Genomic DNA, 19665 nt, shown 5'->3' on the forward strand with positions numbered 1-19665 from the left:
AGTTTTTGTAGCATGCTTATTATCATGTCTACAATCATTTTCTAAAGTTTTATATTTTTCTGAGTTTATTTGATATTTTTAAACCCAGTTTAAAGTTAAGTTTTTCTGTGCACTTCAGGTCTGTGCATGTTTAGTCGACTCATAAGTGATTTGCAGTTATGATTTTTCTTCTGCTGAGTCGACTCATATAAGCCGACTCATTAGTCGACTCATAAGTCGACTGAATGAGTCGACTCATAAGTCGACTTATCAGAGAGTCGTTACACAGTAACGGCTAGTTTTCTGTTTTGTTTGTTTATGGGTTTTTGGTCTTTTCCTTGGGGTTTTTGCTGATGTTTTGGGTTCCTATAAATACCCCCTTGCTCTCATCTTTCATAATAACTAAGAAAATGTTTAATCAAGTTAACAAGGGTTTGAGTTTTGTTTAAGTGTGTTTAAAATCTCTTAAGCATTTTCGAGTTTGAGTTTGTGATTTCAATTCCACAAGAGCTTGAGGAGATAATCTATTGGAGTTTGAGCAATTAACTATTCTCCCTCCATCTCTTGTCATCTATTAAGAAGTTTTCTAAACTCTTTTCTAGCTTTATATTTATTTGTTTGATTATCATCTTATTAAAGCTAGTTTTATATTGAGTTTAGATTTGATTAATCTCATTGTTACACACACCCACTTGAGCTTCATTCATAATATATTTGGGGTTGTGAGAGATAGTAACATTGAGTTGAGCCTAATTGAGTTCTCCTCTTATTTAGAGAACAATCATTTTTTGTGCTTTATTTGTGAAGTTCACTTTGTAATACACTTGTACACCGAGAGGAGTGTGTGGTGAGGACATAGTCGATACCGAGAGGAGTGGCGTCGGTGGCCTAGTGAGAGGTGATAATTCCGAGCACTTGAGGGAGTCGATACGTGAGGACCAACACTTGAGGTTGTAGCTTGTGTATGTACTTTGTGAGGATTTGTGAGAGTTGTCGGTTGGCTTGATAACCGAGTGTGTAGAGTTTTCGGTTAGCTAGAAAACCGAGTGTGTAGAGAAGTTCCGGCTTCCAAACCAGGTTGTGTAGTGGATTCTCCCCGGGAGTGGGGAGCGGAGACGTAGGATGAAGGTCCGTACTCCGTGATCATTTCCTTGTGTTTGGGTTTGGCATTGGCGCATTTATTATTGCATATTGTTATATCGCCATTGTTGCATGATCATATTGTTTACCCTTGTTTATATTGTATATCCTTACACATATCTTGTAGCATATCATACTTGCTAGGATATATTTGTTAATTAGTTTTAATTAGCATAAAATCGGATTAGATTAGCTTAAGACCCTAATCACTCCCCTAGTCTAGGGTTCTTTCATAGCATCCTTAGGGTCTAAACATATGTTAATTATATATATAATATATATATATATATATATATATATATACTATATTATATATATATATATTATAATATATATTATATATATATATAGTATATATATATATATATCATGAGGATAAATGGGATCCTCTATCATTAGGGGGATTTCCTCTTGTCGCCTATTGTGGTACCAATTCCCCAACCATCCTCATAAGTAGCGCAAAATCCCCACCAATTCACACTCTCTTCTTCTCTTTATGAGGCATGGTGGGGACTTGTTCACATTAGGCATCAAGCGAGAAATCTCCTCCATATGACAAGATACCATTAATCTCTCCTCTCTCTCTCTCTCCTCTCTCTCTCTCTCTCTCTCTATATATATATATATTATTATATAATATAGTATATAATATATATACATTTCACACACACACACACCACACATATATATGTGTGTGTGTGTGTGTGTTGCTGTATGATGTATGGTGTTGTGTGCTTGTATGTATTGTATGCATGTATGTATGTATATATATATATATACTATATATATATATATATACATTTATATATTTATTTATTTATTAAAACCTGAAATTTTCTCTTTCTTCTTCTTCATCTCTCACGTTCTGATCAGTACCCACCTCCTCTCAAACCCTAATTTTCAAATCTCATTCCTTTGGAGAATTTTTGTGAAGCAAACCCATAGAGGAGGGCCAGATCTACAACTTTCGTGAAGGAGGATTGAGCTTCTTCCACGTTTTGAGATCCAAACGAAAATCTAAGGCAAGTTTATCTTTTGCAAACACATCCCCTTAGTTTTTCCTTTTTGTTTGTTTAAACCCTAAATTTGATGAATAGATCTGTAGATCCAAACACTAAAGGAAGAAAAGACAAAATCTTGATGATTAGAACCATAATTAATTGATAATCGATGAACTGGTTAGGATTAGAACCTTAATTAATCAACCAAAAACCTGTTTAGTGATGTTCAAGGAGTTTAAATCCCAAAAATCCATGTTTTGTTGATGCATACTTGTTTGGCCAAACCCCCACTTCGTTTAATATACAAGATTAAACATGTTTTTATATCCCATGATGATGTTTCACGAATCCTTTTTGAGAAAGTCGATTAACTTCATGAAAACTGATGATCATGTTTCTATACTCTGATTGGTCGACTGACCACGTGAATCAGTCGGCTGATTTAACCCTAAGGATTGTATAATTTTCCTCGGGACAGACGACTAATAAATTATCGATCCACTGATCGAAGCTTGATCTTGTGCATGTTTGTGCATGTTCGCATCCGGTCGACTGATGGGATATTAGTCAACTGATCTGGAGTTGTTTGCAAGTAATGATCTTCCGTGCACATTTGGTTATGAACACAAAGGATGGGACCGTACGTAGATACGTACGTGGTCATGGTAGTGTACGTGTTAGGTTTAGGCACGCACGGATCCTCGAGAGTGCATGGCCATGTGTCAAACTGTCGTGACGTAGGGGTGACAACTATCGGGTTGCATAAGTCAACATCAAATGTCTGCATAGATGGCCTAGATAGGTTGTGAGTCGCATGAGATTACGATGCACCATGGAATACTGCGAGTACCTATGCTCCGCATCATACTTCTGCATAGATGTCCGAGTTAGGTTGTGAGGCTCTTGGTATTGTGATGAGCCACAGGATACTGTGAGCACCGAGACACCACATCTCTTTTATTTGCATTATGTTTTAGATTAGGCTGATATATCTATACTCCGCTTGGTGTCCGAGTTAGGTAGTGAGCCGCATGATATTACGATGAGCCACAGGATATTGTGAGCACCTATACTCCACACCATTATTGTTGAAGAGAATTACACAAGATTGTGTATTTGCTCCCTTGTCACCTACCCCGAGGGTAGTGTGTAATACTATGTTTTGACATGCACGACGTTTTTAGACTAGGTATTGATGATGTATTTCTTTTCCTACTTGTTTTCCCAAATTTTGGGAGTTGATATTTAGTGATTCACAATTTGAGATATATGGTATATATGAGAGTTTCTTTGATTGGATTACTCCCTCGACGTACTCATCTCATGTTATGGGTTTCTAAGTCTTAACTCCTCTTAGCACAGAGTTTTTGATAAGTATACATATATACTATGTGTAGTAATTTTCTAGTGTTGGCATTACCCCTTCCCTCTAGGGACGATGGACATGTTCTTGCTACCGCTCTGACGCTCGTTGATTCCATCTTTTTTAGGTAGCGGGTCAGGGATTCGAAGAGTCGCAGATTGACGGAGATTCATTATAGTTACCGTCATTCATAGGTAGTTAGTCGATGCTCCACGGTGGATCATTTATTGTTTTAAGATTTTTAGAGATGTATTTCGTTTTGGAGGCTGAGTGCCTATGTACCTTTCAGTTGACTCTTATGTGTTAGAGATTCATTTTTCTTTTCCAATTTATCAGATGTATTTTCTTTTCTTCTGTTGGGACATAATTATAATTATTATTAGATATATCTTCTTTTATTGTGTTCCTTGTACTTTCATCTTTATTATATTTGCTTGTACCCTCACTTGTTTTCATTTAACATTTGCTAGAGTGATATTAATGTGATGGTGAAACATGTTTATGCACAGTATTGGGTGTGTGACAGGTTTGACATCTTTGGGTTCACCTTGTCCTGCAACCATGTGTGAACCAGGGGCGTCACAATAATCCTTGTAAGAGCCACTTCCAGTTATCTTTATTCTCTTGATCGCATATGCAATAACCAAGAGAAAATATCCCTTGATTGCCTTCGTAAGTCGTGGAACTTTGCAATATACCTTTGTAGCAATCTTTAAGGAATTTCTCATCCAAGAAAAAAAGAGGCACACAACTAGTGATAAACCTTTTAATGTAAGCATTATAACTTATGAACAATCGCCTAAAATGGCCATGAAGCTCATCAATGACAATACATCTACCTGAATTGGTAAAATTAATCATTTCTTGATACATGTATAAATAGAAGAAACTTAACAAAAGTTGACAAAACTTAACAAACAACCTCTACAATTAACCATCAGCTTACAGAGTTAACGACTAATGCATACTTATAACAACTGTATACAAAACTTAACAACTATTCTCTATGTTTAACAATTAAGTAATATATTTAACAACTAATCATTTTGTACAATAACATAGAAGTAAAATATTACCAATGTAGTGAATCATAAGCTTCGTCATAATCACCAAACAGCTCCTGTTGTGCAATTTCTTTACCATGCCATGTCCTTACTGTAATCAATCTTGATGTTGTATTGAGTGAGAAAGTTGTTCCTGAAATCAATAGGGCGAATGTCTGGATGAACTTTCAGAACAACTTGTATTTGGGTGGCAATAAATATGCGAGATGCCCTTGTTTACCCTGCATTAGCGCCATGTTGATCACAAGGCTGAGTAATTTCGAATTTCTTTATAGCGAAAGTTGTTCCTTTTTTAATATGAGAGGCAAATAAAATCCATGGGAATTTATATGTGATTTATATTAGTAATAAATTCTTATACGTCTTGGTTCATTCTTCTCAAACTTATATTCAAACTTTTTTCTTTAGAATAGTAAATTAATGCTAATCTAACTTCTACTACACTTTTAAAATTTTGTCTCTCCTCACTTGTAACCATGTGCCACTCTATAAGAATCTTAATTGTCTTTTTAATCATGTCATCAACTATCATAACATTTTCCTCAGATGGATTATCATTGAGAATTTTCTCAGACAAGGATTAGTTGCCCTATTCTATTTAAATTGGGATAGCAACATTAGCTGTTGATATCAAAACAAGGAATTAGATGTCTGAAAAACAAGTTATTCTTCACAACTAACACATAACCCTAAAAACTAACTCATAAGATTAACAGTTGTTCAATATGTATAACGACCAGTACATATGTTTAACAATTGCTTGGGATAACTAACTACGCAATTATTATTAATGACTGACTCATATCTTTGGTCAACTGACATATAAGTTTAACAATTAACATTTTTTCAGGTAAAAACATCATATATTTCACATTTACTGCTTATACTTTCACAACCAAGACGTAAAGTTAACAACTTACATTTAACAGTAAATATGTAGTGTAAACTTACAAATTTTCTAGAGCAATATGTGTCTTTCGAGAACTTGAAGCCGCTTCTATTACAATGGCACACAAGTTGATATTTGTATATCTATTTTGTAGATTGTACTTGATCATATTATTCAGGTCCTCTTCATTTTTAATGGCAAAGGTGAAGTTGGTGTTCCTTTCAAATTTAAATTTTAGAGATAGACAATCAAACGAGATTTTTAATTTCTTTGAAACTTCAAATTTAAGGCTCACTAACTAGGCTGAGGAATTATTATATAGGAATATCCCCTCAGCAGTTGATGTGTTGGTAATCATGCAAAGTATATAACTTTCTGATGTTATAAAGGATGTGTAGGAGAAGAGGACGAAATAAAGAGGAGTTATGATCGCCAAGAGAAATTAGATCGAAGACTTGAAGGGGGTTGAAGAAGATAGATCCATAGCACTTGATAAGGTAGTTAAGACTTAAGGAAAGAAAGAAATGATTTTTGCCCTCCAAAACACAAATCTAAACATCATTAAATGCTTACCTATCATTATGGAGGAAGACAGGGTGATTCTTCGGCTCCCCTTCTTTTCTTTTCTTTTTTTATTTTTTTTTTATTTATTTTTTTACGCGTTTGGCATGATGAGAAATATGGGTATTTTTTAGTTTTACACAAAATACAGTATGCAGTAAGTATATGAATGGGCTATTAGGGTTAAGAATAAATAGTGGGCCAATTTGGGACCTACGTACATGACAAATGTGACTTGAGCTTGATTACATTTTACCTTATTTTGGGGCCTCCATTTTTCCCTAGAATCTAACCTTAATATATGACATTGTTCTACACAGCACGTATGTACTTCTCTCAATACTGAATCATCGACCGTCAAGGTTACCAAAGTATCAAATGAAATCACGGACAAAATAGTGCTAAAAGATATGAGAACTAATTTAGAATTAATTTAGAAATAAATGTATTGATTTTAAGGATTTTCTTATTTTTAGACTATCATATGTGCAATCAATAAACTTAGTTCATTTCTATTAGGCATTTGAAGATACTTAACTAGGTGGTAAACAATCGGATCGAATTGAATATCAAGGTGTTCTTAGTTGTATTTATTTAAAATTATCGAATCCAAACTCATGTTTGAATATCCACATCTGGATTTTGTTGAATTCGAACTCAAATACTTGGTAATTGATAAATATTCATGAATATTCACGAATAGTTAAGCAATTCCAAGATATATGTATTTCGCTAAAGAATTTGATTTTCAAATAATATCTAAATTTATAAACAAAATTTATTCCTTTATATATATGTAGGCTGTCTAAAAATCACAATGGATAGCTGATCCCCATCAAGCTCCAACAATGAAAGTTACAATCAGACGACTTTCTTGTTACCAAAGGAAAGCTGTAATCAAAGGATTTCCCTATGGATTAAGAAGAAATTACAAGTCAACGATTTCTTCACATCAAGAGGAAGAATTCACCCCTATAGTCAAAACACAAGTGGCTGCGTTCCAAAAGTCAAAGCAACGCAATCATTGCATCCTCAGCTATCAACACAGCCCCATATTTGAGATGATTGGTCTTGATGGCTGTGACAACAACATGACTAATATTATATTAGCAACTATTAGAGGTGCTGATGAGCAGTGTAATGATTTTAGAAAAGCGGGAAGATCTAGAGAGCTGTGGGCAAATATTCGACATACTGAGAAGCGCATGGTTAAAGCCATGCAAAGAGACCTTAGTGGAGATCGTGACCTACAGTTGATAAAGCATTATTAAGATGCCTCAATTGTCACAAATGGCCTGAATAGGGCCTTCTCGAATGGTCATTGGTGTCATCCATATATAAAGACAAAAAGAAGGGCAAACGCAGCCTCAAACCGCTGCAGAACGCAGCCTCAAACCACTGCAGAACGCAGCCTCGCCCGCTGCAGAACGCAGCTCCAACCACTGCAGAACGCAGCTCCAACCACTACAGAACACAGCTCCAACCGCTGCAGAACGCAGCTTCATCCGCTGCAAACACAACTCCAAATCACTGTGGAACGCACTCCCAAATACTGCGTTCAAGCCAGAACGCAAGTCATGGTTCTGACTTATTCAAACATGATCTATACAGTTTCGAAAACCGTTTCTCACCCATGATCTGAGGAGTGGTTTACGTGGGTTGTTACACCCGATTAATGGGGCGACTAAACCCTCATTTGGGCACGGATTATGGGGGCAGTTACACCCCTAATCTCCCTATAAATATCAACAAACTCAACAGAGTTCAGGGAGGTCGAGATTTGGAGGATCGGATTTTCTAGAATTGAAAGGGCGGATTTTCCAGAATCGGATCTTTACACTATCAAAAGGGGGGGCAACCATCTGCAACAGAAGAGTTCCAGACAATCGATACTTGGCTTATTAACCGAATTATTTTCGGTTCAAACAACTCTTTTCTTATTAGAGTTTGTTACTCATTCTGAGCTACAATACTCGTCAAGAGTTATCAACCAGACAAGTCATTTGTTCCAGCGAATTGAGATTTTCGGATCGTCAACGAAGAGCAAGTTCGACGTAAGCATTCGAAGGAAGGACTCCATCGCCACCGTGAAGAACCCAGAATTAAACAAAGAGGAGAATCAAATTCATTCTCTTCTCTTTTATAATCAGGAAATCCAATTGTAATCGAGAGTTGAAAGAGTTGTAAACATTCTTTTTCTAAGTAGTTAGAGAGAATAAAATTCAACACAATTCTTTCATTATTTCTTTTACTGCAAATTTTCCACAAACAAAAGATGGCGACTCCGCTTGGGACTAGCTTCTCTGACGAAGAAGTGGTGCCGCAATCCGACGTCCATCTCGCTGGAACGACCGTTGAAACTCTTGTTGTAGAGTTTGATCAAGCCAAGTACGAGGAAGCTCTCTCCTCTGGATCGCTTAGCCCTAAGGCCAGGCACAACATCCAAAAAGCCTCTAAAGAGATCCAACCTATTGTTGAGAAGCCGAAGAAAACCCTCTCCTTTGGCCAAGATCTCAAACTCGCTCTGCAAGTTGAAGATTCCACACCCATATCAACACGACATGTAATGAGTGGTAAAAGACCTATGATGGAGGAAAATTCCATCAATGCCGATGACGTTGCGGCCAAGACTCTGAAACAAGCCAAGAAGAATGTCGCTCGGAGACGGAGAAGATCCATCCGACGAGCGCATCTTCGAGAAAACCGATCCCTGGTTCAACGCGAGGATTTCGTTTTCGAAGCCCCAGACAAAGATTGCGTCCCTACGCCAGAACGCATACTTCGCGGCAATGAGCCTAACTATGAGCCCCGAGTGATACAGCTTAAACGCGACCCTCAACGGTGCGTTGTACATCCAAAACACAAAAACGCGCCCCATGAATGCGTCTAAACAAAACATGGTCCCAAGGGGTCTGTTTCATCAATTAAACGCAAGCCAAAGCCTGGTGTTTATAAATCACAACGCGACCCTTGCGTTTCGACTCCAGAACGCGATGTGGTCCACCAAGTACAAAGGAGTCAACACGGGCTTAAGATTCATGTCCAACAAGAACAAGTCTCACCCACTCAAAGACAGAAGGTCTTATCTCCGGCGAAGAATTACTCTCAAATCCCTGATCTGCGAGAATTAATCTCTAGGGAAAAACCAACGCAACGAGCAGCTCATTCATGTCATTGTGAGCGGCTTATTTCAACAGTCCTTTCCGAATACCACTGTTGTACACCTGAGCCTCGCAGGTCTGTATTCGATAGACTGTCTGACATCGCAAGACCTATCAAGCGACAACGTCATCAGAAAAAGAAGGTTTCTAAAGCTGAATATCCTCAAGTCACTATTAATATGATTGGCAGAGGGAAAGCTTCCAATCCCAATTCTGATGAATCAGAAAGAAGTCATTACCGACCGTTCAGGAAATTTGCGACGAGTTCGAAGGAGTATATCGACACACCCGGACGCGGACAAGAGCTATCCGTTCAGTTGACTATAGAAAGTTGGCCAAAGGCATTACTTCTGATGATGAACATTCGGCAATCGTCGAATCCCAATCTTCAAGCTCCGTCGTGGCACGAGAAATTTCCGCTTACATGACTGGAGACCCCGAGGATTTAGCTAAGAAAGTTGACGAACACCACATTATGCTCCATGCACAACAAGAGACACTTCTCCAAATGAAGGATATGTTGGCCCAACTCCTCGCCGAAAAAGGCTAAAAACCTGAATCTTCCCGAAGGATAACCTCCAAAGGAAAGCAGAAAGTACTTGAAAATTTGGAACAGGAGACTCACAACTTGGAGTCTTCTTCCGAAAACGAGAAGGAGGTGGAGAGAGAACAGAATCCTCAATCAACTAAAGTGGATGAGCTAGAAGCCCGCCTTAACGCAATAACCAACAGAAGCGAGCTTCGCGAGGAAGGAGTGATACGGCCTTACCCCGCAGAATGGGATACAGCTCCCTATCCGCCGAAGTTTAAGGCCCCAACTCTACAACCTTTCGATGGTACAGGGTCGCCGAACCAACACATCTACTACTTCAAGTCACAGACCGGAGATGTGGTAGCCAACGACGCCATCCTAACCCGTTTGTTCAGCGGTACTCTTAAAGGAGTTACCTTTGAATGGTTTATGAAACTGCCTGCTGGATCTATTCAGAAATGGGTAGATCTGGAAAGGCTTTTCTTAGCCAGGTTCTTCGAAGATGACACGGAACTCTCAGTCCCTACCCTTCTCGCCACCAAGCAAAAGAAAGGAGAGTCCATCAAGACTTATGTGGAAAGATTCCGCAGAATGGCATTGCGATGTCCGTCAGGTATGACTCAATCAACCTTAGTTGAAACTTGCAGGCACAACTTGCAGACTCAGCTCCTCGCTCAGATGGGAGTGGCAGAATGTCGCTCCTGGAGACAATTAGTTTCGCAAGGAGAACAAGCCGAAGAGATTGTTGCTCGGGTCAAGGCTAAAGAAGTTACTCAACCCAAGCCACAACAACAGCGCAACCAGGGAAACAAGGCAAAGCACCAAACCAGCAAAGAGCGCCTAAGCAATACTCGTTCAAAGAAGAGCATGTGGACACTCTGTTCCAACTACTTCGGAAGAACAATAAATTGCAGCTCCCCAAAATCAGAAAACCAGATGAAGCTGGGAAGGTAGACGACCCTAACTACTGTCGCTATCACAGATTTTTGGGACATCCTACCAGGAAATGCTATGTGTTCAAAGACATCTTGCAAAATTTGGTAAATGCTAATGTACTTACCCTGAAGCCGGAGTAGAAGACTGTATCTACTAACTTGATTGCGGTCCAGTTCGGTGACTTCCTCCCCGTAGCTGCTACAGATGGTGTCATTCCCATCCATAAAGGGGAAATGCACTTGAAAAACACCGATTTACACAATCAAAAGAGCAGGGGGTTGGTACCCCTCACTATCTCAAAAGGAGAGATCATGTGGGTTCATCCCGACCTAATTGAAGATCAGCAGTGGACAAACACTTCTCCCAAGCAGAAAAGAGGCAAGGCTAAGTCATCCAATATGATTAGCCCCTCTGTTAGTGAGAATAATGACCATCTCAAACCTCTCACCGACTCAGAAGAAGAGAGAATCGTCCTATCAGCATACCCAGAAGGCAACCCCGATACTCGGTCGGGGAAAGCTTATTTGAGAAACTATGAGCAGAATGCTCAAGAAGCCGAAGAACAGCCCCAAGACACTGGGGGTTCTGTACCAAAGAAGCCGGTCGATAAAGGGAAACATAAAGAACTCTGGTTCAACAAAAATCTTCACCAAGATCTTGGCGAAACGAGCGCCCCTTTCCAATTTAATGTAATGGCGCAGCTAGCCAATATATCTGCTAGGATTACCCTATATGAGCTCTTGAAGTTGTCCAAAACCACTAAAGAAGCTTTGATTGAAGCTTTGAAGAACACGGAGAGCTTTATCACTCAAGTTACTCCAATTCCTGAAGTGTCTGAAGATCAGTCTTGCTTGCAATGTTTACAAGCAGCAAGAAGTCTACCCTGCATATCATTCACTCAGGAGGATATGCAAGTGAAACATAAACATGATAGGCCCCTGTACTACACAGGGTACATCGGGTCATCAGAAATCAGCCGTGTTCAGGTCGACCCAGGCTCGGCACTCAGCATCATGCCATACAGAGTTATGCAAGTTTTAGGGATTCTCATGCATCGGTTGAATGCTACTCAAACTACCATCTTCGGATTCAATGCTAACAGCACTCGGCCCCTGGGAAAGATCAAACTCAGATGTCAGATCAGAGATCTCAGGTCCAAAGTGACTTGCTACATCATAGATGCGGACACATCCTACAATCTGTTATTAGGACGACCATGGATTCATGCAAATCGCATTGTCCCATCCACCCTACATCAGGTCATGAAGTATGTCAATGATGAAGGCGAAGTTCGAACCCTGATTGCGAAGAAATACCCCTTCAGAGGAGTGGAAAACTTCCATACAGATTCGATCTTCTACTCGGAATCACAAGAGAAAGAAGATATTGACAGTGGTAATGAGGCAGACGTCGAACCAGACCCGGAAGGGAATTATCCATGGGAGTTGAACTTCAATGTAATTGGTCCAGTCGAGAACAATAATAATGTACCGAGTGAGGGCGAGTGGTGCATTAATGAAGATTTTATTTTGGCGTACTTGTCTGATGAATCTTTTAAAGCTGAACAAATAGAGAATGATCATAATGCAGGTACCAACTCGTGGCACACATTGTCTGCAGAAGCATGCCTCACATTGCTAATTAAGTCATCCTTCACTTCAGGTAAAGAAGTAGAAGATGCACAAAAGGCTTTCTTCGAAGTCCCGCCCAAAAAGAAAGGGCAAAAGCCAATCCGTCTCGGTAAAGTCAAACCCGAACAACTCAAACGAGGAAGTTCAGAGGAAGATGACGGAGTTCCTCAGTTCCACTACCATGAACCCAATTCTATACACCTAATGAAACGAATGGGGTATAACTTTAATGAAAAACAGGGTTTAAACTTCAGGAAAGGAAGGCGAACACCGATTCAAACGTCTCTCACTCCCGAAGGAAAACCTCCGGACTACTATCAAAAAACCGGAAGGGGGTGTGGGTTATGTCACAACTCCCTCTGTATCAGAAACAGAAATCAGTAATTATCTGCGTCAGGACCATTCATCTAGAACGTCTTCCTGGGAATCTGACGTCAGTGTCGGACCTTTCTTTAAAAGCCTGGCTATGAACATGGTTTCAACTAGTCACCCAGATGAAGACGCAGGGGGTGACAAAGAGTTAATCGAATCAACTGACGATCCTTGGATCAAACATCTCAACATCTTGTGGGATATGCGTTTCGAGCAACGCGAACCACCCACTGAAGATAAAGTGATCCAGGTCAACATGGGAGATGAATCTGACCCTAAGCCTATCTTTATAGCGAAAGACTTGTCATCGTCCGAAAAAGAAGATCTTATAGCTCTCATTCTAGAATATATAGATGTCTTTGCTTGGAATTATGAAGTATGCCTGGCTTGGACCCAAGAGTAGCCACGCATCGTCTCAACATCGATCCGGATGTAAAACCCGTTAAACAGCAACAACGCCGGTTTCGTCCAGAGATCATGGAAGCAATTGAGTCTGAAGTTAAAAAGCTTATAGACTCGGGTTTTTTTAGGGAGGAACAACACCCGGACTGGGTGGCCAACATTGTGCCAGTTCCAAAGAAGAACGGTAAGGTCCGGATATGCATCGACTTCCGTGACCTTAACACAGCTTGTCCAAAAGACGAATTCCCTCTTCCTATCACCGACGTCATGATCGATAACACCTGCGGATATGAAAGGATGTCTTTCATGGACGGGTTCTTCGGGTATAATCAGATCAAGATGCATCCGGAAGACGAAAAACATACCGCTTTTAGAACACTACTGGGGGTGTATTGCTATACAGTAATGCCCTTCGGCCTAAAAAACGCAGGTACAACTTATCAACGTGCAATGAACGCCATCTTTCATGAACACCTACGTAAGAAGATCGAGTGCTACGTTGACGATATAGTAGTAAAAAGTCAACATAAGGGTGATCATCTTACAGACTTGAAGACAATGTTCGATATCATGCGAGCACATCAATTGAAGATGAAACCGACAAAATCATTCCTTGGGGTGTCAAGCAGAAAATTCTTAGGATTTATTGTTACTTCTAAGGGGATTTATCTTGACCCAGAGAAAATCCGCGCTATCCAAGATATGCCACCTCCAAAGAATCTCCAGAGAAAATCCGCGCTATCCAAGATATGCCACCTCCAAAGAATCTCAAAGAGCTCAGGGGTTTGCAAGGGAGATTGGCCTATATTCGTAGATTTATATCAAATCTCTCAGGACGCTGTCAACCCTTCTCTAAGCTCATGAAGAAAGGATTATCCTTTGTTTGGGATAAGGATTGCCAAAGAGCATTTGAAGAGATTAAGGAGTATCTTACTCAACCGCCGGTTCTTGTAGCCCCAAAATCAGGAAAGCCATTCCTGTTGTATGTGAGAGCCATGGAACATTCTCTTGGAGCTTTGTTGGCCCAGAATAACGATCAGGGTCAAGAGCAAGCCATCTATTACCTAAGCAGGACTATGATGGGAGCCGAACACTGATACAACCCAGTTCAAAAAGAATGTCTCGCCTTGGTATTCGCAGTTCAAAAGATGCGACATTACTTAGTTGGACAAACAATTCACGTCATCTCCAAGGTGAATCCCTTGAGAGTTATGATGACAAAGCCATCCTCTCTAAATTGCCGGCTCGCAAAATGGGCCATTCTCTTGTCACAATATGATATGCAATTCATACCCCAAAAGGCGGTCAAGGGTCAAGCATTGGTAGACTTCTTAGCCGGTCATCCGGTACCAGGGACATCTAAATTGTACGAAGAACTACCCGATGAAGTCGCTGAGGCTTGCGTTACTCAAGAAGCTACGCAAGTGTGGAAATTATTCTTCGACGGTGCATCTAGAGCAAATCCTCATGGAACAATTACCGCAGGAGTAGGGGTTGTACTCGTTTCCCCGAACGGCCATGTGATCCCAAGAGGGTTTTCATTGATCGAACCGTGTACCAACAATGTAGCCGAGTATAATGCGCTGCTACTAGGAATGCAAATTGCTGAGAAACTCAATATTCAACATCTTTAAGCTTACGGTGACTCTCAGCTAATCGTAAATCAAGTCCGAGGGGAATACGAAGTGCGTCATGAGGATCTTATCCCGTATTACTTCGCAGTGCTAAAGCAAGCTGAGAAGTTCGAAGGTTTCTTTATCGAATACATTCCACGAGCTCAGAACGCTTACGCGGACGCTTTAGCTTCGTTGGCAACCTCATTAGCATTGCCTCTAGGGGATGAAACTACAATCCCTGTTACAGGACGCGAGTTATACTGTCCCAAGATTCCTATGGAGGAAAGCTCCGATAAGACACCGACAGGAGAAGTCTGCACGACCTCGATGGAATTTGAAGCTAGAGATTGGCGGTTTCCGTATATTGACTATGCCATATACGGAATTTTACCTGATGACCCTAAGGAAGCGGCCACTATCAAACGAAAGGCCCTCCAATTCTATTATGATGTAATTTCTCAAACCCTATACCGTAAATCACATGATGGAGTTCTGCTTAGATGCCTCTCTCGGAAGGAAGCGAAAGAGGCCCACAAGGAAGCCCACGACGGAATATGTGGAGCTCATCAGCCTGGAGCTAAGTTAGGCGATCGTCTCCGACGAATTGGTTATTATTGGCCAAAGATGTTCACAGACGCAGTGGACTACGCCAAACGTTGTCACGCATGCCAAATTCATGGTGACTTTATCCATCAAGCACCAGGAAACTTACATCCCACATCTGCTTCTTGGCTATTTGAAATGTGGGGTATGGATATCGTGGGTCCAATTTCTCCTCCAACTTCCAAAGGACACCGGTTCATTTTGGCCGTAACTGATTATTTCTCCAAGTGGGCAGAGGCAATCCCGCTAAAAGAAGTCAAGACGAAGAATGTGGTTAAGTTCATTAAACATCACGTCATCTACCACTTTGGAGTCCCGGGACGAATAGTTCACGACAACGGGACACAATTTGTTAGCTTTGGATTTCAGAGATTTTGTGATAAGTTTAGAATCCAAAGCGTCGCATCTACGGCGTATTATCCGCCAGCGAATGGTCTTGCGGAAGCTTTTAACAAAACTATCGTGAAGCTCCTCAAAAAGTTCGTCTCCAAGAGCCGACGAGATTGGGACGAAAGACTCGGCGAATTTTTGTGGGCCTACCGTACAACAGTGAGGACCCCTACAAGAGCGACGTCGTTCTCTTTAGTATATGGCTGCGAAGCCGTATTGCCATTAGAAATCCAAATCCCTTCCTTAAGAGTCGCTATCACAACCGGACTGACAGAGGAAGAGAAACACCAACGACGTCTGCAGGAACTTGAAGCTTTAGACGACAAGCGACTTCAAGCTCAGCAACAGATTGAACTATATCAAGCCTGTATTTCTAAAGCCTACAACAAAAAGGTGAAGGAACGGATTTTCAAGAAAGACGATTTGGTTTTGGCTAATCGACGACCTATGGTGATGGCCCATAAAACCAAAGGGAAGTTTAATCCCAAATGGGAAGGACCTTTTGTGGTAGAGACAGTCTATTCCAACGGAGCTTACCGTCTCATCAATAAAAAAGACGACAGACTTATGATGTCAATTAATGGGAAATTTCTCAAGAAATATTACCCGTAAGTTGCAAGTCTCTTGAGCTTAGCTGGGGGTTGCTTATTAAATGTTTGTTTGAACGAATAGTTCTCCTACTTTGTATGTCGTCAAGTTAACATTACACCTCTGACGATTTAAGTTGTCGAGAAATATTATAATAAAGAAAATTTCCTAAGTTGTTGGATTAATTTGGTTCAGTGGAAAAGTCTTAGCAACCTAAGATGCGCACCCAAGGTTGGAAGAAAGAGCGTCTAGCTTCCCTGAACGCAAGTCCTATAACTGCGTTTCAAATCTCTCGAACGCAAGTTCCAACCCTGCGTTTTCGGTTCCTATAAGGGGGCAGACCCACGTTGAGTGCATTCAAACACAGAATTTCAACTACAACAAAGAAACTTCCATAGATTACCCTAACAACAGCAAAGGGGATCCTCAACAAATTGGAATGCATCAGATCTCCCTGAACGCAAGTCTTATAACTACAACCCAAGTCTCAGAGTTGCGTTCAAACCTGTTTTGGACGCAAAGACAAAACCATGCGTCCTCGATAAGCCTGCGTTCAAATCATTCAAACGCAAGGGGGTAATTTTCAGAAACTCCAACATCACAACGAGGCTGCAGCATTCCAGACAAACACAGAAAATGCAAGAAAAGTAGCAGCAGTTCATCTCATACAGATAATAAGTGTTTGAAGAAATAACATAGAGTTATTACAAAATTAAACAAAAGTCGCAGCAGCAGCAGAAGCTCAGAAGATGAGCTTTTGTATTAGATATAGCCTTTTCGTGCTTCGCCAGCACTTCTTCTTCAACTCTCTTATGAAGCTCGACATCAGAAGTCGCAGCAGCAGCAGAAGCCTCTTGTTGCAGCACTTGGATGGCTTCCTTTTCAGCCTGGACCCTCACTTCGAGGGTGGCATCCCCGAGGTTGAATTCTTCCTGGGTTAGCTCCCCTGCATTGAGTCTGGCCCTGGCTTGGCAGCGTTGCTTCTGCAAGCTCCAGATGCGAGCCTTCCTTTCCGAAATATCAAAAGCTCGGGCCCTGGCAGCAACTCTCTCTTTCAGCCTAGCATTACTGATGGCCCATTGGATCTTAGGCCCTAGGTCTGTCTGCTGCAGCTCCTCTAGGTAACGTGCGGCCCCCGAGTAGCGGTAGATCGTCTCCTCAAAACGTCGAGCGTAGAGGGGGTTGACTTCCGCAAGAGCATTCAACCCTTCCTCGATAGAAGCTTGAAACTCAAGGAAAGAGCCCCACCTGTGCATCACAATGGAGAAGGCTTGCTTCACCTGATTCTCTAAACGCCTAGAGAGGAAAAGAGTGCAATTGGGCGACAGATAAACATCCTCATCAGTCACCCACTCGAAGCCCTCGTGCGGGAAGATCGTGGAGATGGGTGGAATGAGAGGAGCATCTTCGGAAATAATAAGGGGAGCAGCAGTAGAAGCCCCACCTTGAAAACAAATAAAAGCAAAATCAATAAAATGCAAACACAGTGGTTTAGATATGCGTCGAAGATCAACTTGAACGCAATGGATCTAGACCCGCGTTGAATCATTATGAACGCAGCAAAATAAGGTTGCGTTGTAAGCTGCCAAGACGAAAAGATTTGATACTGCGGTGTGTCGAAACGAAGAGATCAACCCTTCGTTTTGTCAATGAATGCAGGAGCTTCTTCATGCACTCAAAATTAAAGGTTTGACCCTTCGTTACGACAATGAACACAGGAAGTTCTTTCGGCATCCAAAATCAAGGAGACGAACAGTTTTCGTCAAAAGACACACAAGTTTCTTTTTACATTTAAGATTGAAGAGACGAATCATATTCGTCATCATCAACTAGAATCCATCTAAGGAATTTCAAGAAAACCTATTGAAAAAGAATGCTTAAACGAAGAAGACAGCGAGGCTTACCTTGATAGCCAGGCGCCGGAGGCGTCGACGCCGGTGCAAAGGGGGACCCGAAAGCACTCTCCGACGACGATGTGGGGTGCACCGTCTTTTCACCTCTGCTCGAGCAAGATTTCTTGGAAGCCATGGCCAGCAGATGAAGCGAAACAGTCGAAGATTTTTAGAATTAACGAGAAGAAACTCGTTTCTGAGTTCAAGAAAGAAGTTTAAGCGTTGAGGCTTTTGACAAGACTAATCAGGCCTATTTATAAATAATTAAATGATATAGAGTTCCAAGACTCCCGACGGGTGTGGTCTCTTCGTCATCATTGTAGTCGCTTGGACTTCCGATAAGACGCGGGACAAGACCCTTCGTCCATAAGATAGGCAGGCCAGACTAAACGCAATAATCTGGAGATGCGTTCTTCCAAACGTACGCAGCTCAAGAGCATGAACGCAGGGGGTACCCCTGTTTCTAGAATCAGATTTTTGGAAAATATGCTGCTTGAGTTTAAAACTTCTACAGAATTCAAAACAAAATAGTGGACAAAGTCTTTCCATTGCCAACATTAAACCTATGATGGGTTTCATTTCTACAGAGTTTGAACTCTACGTTCCTCAAAGTTGCTCCGAACGCAACACTTCTAACTTATCGACTCTCATCAATAGAGCGATAGGTCCTCAAAGTTGCTCCGAACGCAACACTTCTAACTTATCGACTCTCATCAATAGAGCGATAGGTCAACTTAGGTCCTCAAAGTTGCTCCGAACGCAACACTTCCAACTTATCGACTCCCATCAATAGAGCAATAGGTCCCCAAAGTTATTCCAATCACAACACTTCCAACTTATCGACTCCCATCAATAGAGCGATAGGTCCCAAAAGTTGCTCCGATCGCAACACTTCTAACTTATCGACTCTCACCAATAGAGTGATAGGTCCTCAAAGTTGCTCCGATCGCAACACTTCTAACTTATCGACTCTCACTAATAGAGCGATAGGTCCTCAAAGTTGCTCCGTTCGTAACACTTTCAACTTATCGACTCCCATCAATAGAGCGATAGGTCCCCAAAGTTGCTCCGATCACAACACTTCCAACTTATCGACTCTCACCAATAGAGTGATAGGTCCTCAAAGTTGCTCCGATCGCAACACTTTTAACTTATCGACTCTCACCAATAGAGCGATAGGTCCTCAAAGTTGCTCCGATCACAACACTTCTAACTTATCGACTCTCACCAATAGAACGATAGGTCCTCAAAGTTGCTCCGATCGCAACACTTCTAACTTATCGACTCTCACCAATAGAGCGATAGGTCCTCAAAGTTGCTCCGATCACAACACTTCCAACTTATCGACTCTCACCAATAGAGTGATAGGTCCTCAAAGTTGCTCCGATCGCAACACTTTTAACTTATCGACTCTCACCAATAGAGCGATAGGTCCTCAAAGTTGCTCCGATCACAACACTTCTAACTTATCGACTCTCACCAATAGAACGATAGGTCCTCAAAGTTGCTCCGATCGCAACACTTCCAACTTATCGACTCTCACCA

This window comes from Asparagus officinalis, chromosome 5, assembly GCF_001876935.1.
Source record: "Asparagus officinalis chromosome 5, Aspof.V1, whole genome shotgun sequence".
Lineage (NCBI taxonomy): Eukaryota > Viridiplantae > Streptophyta > Magnoliopsida > Asparagales > Asparagaceae > Asparagus > Asparagus officinalis.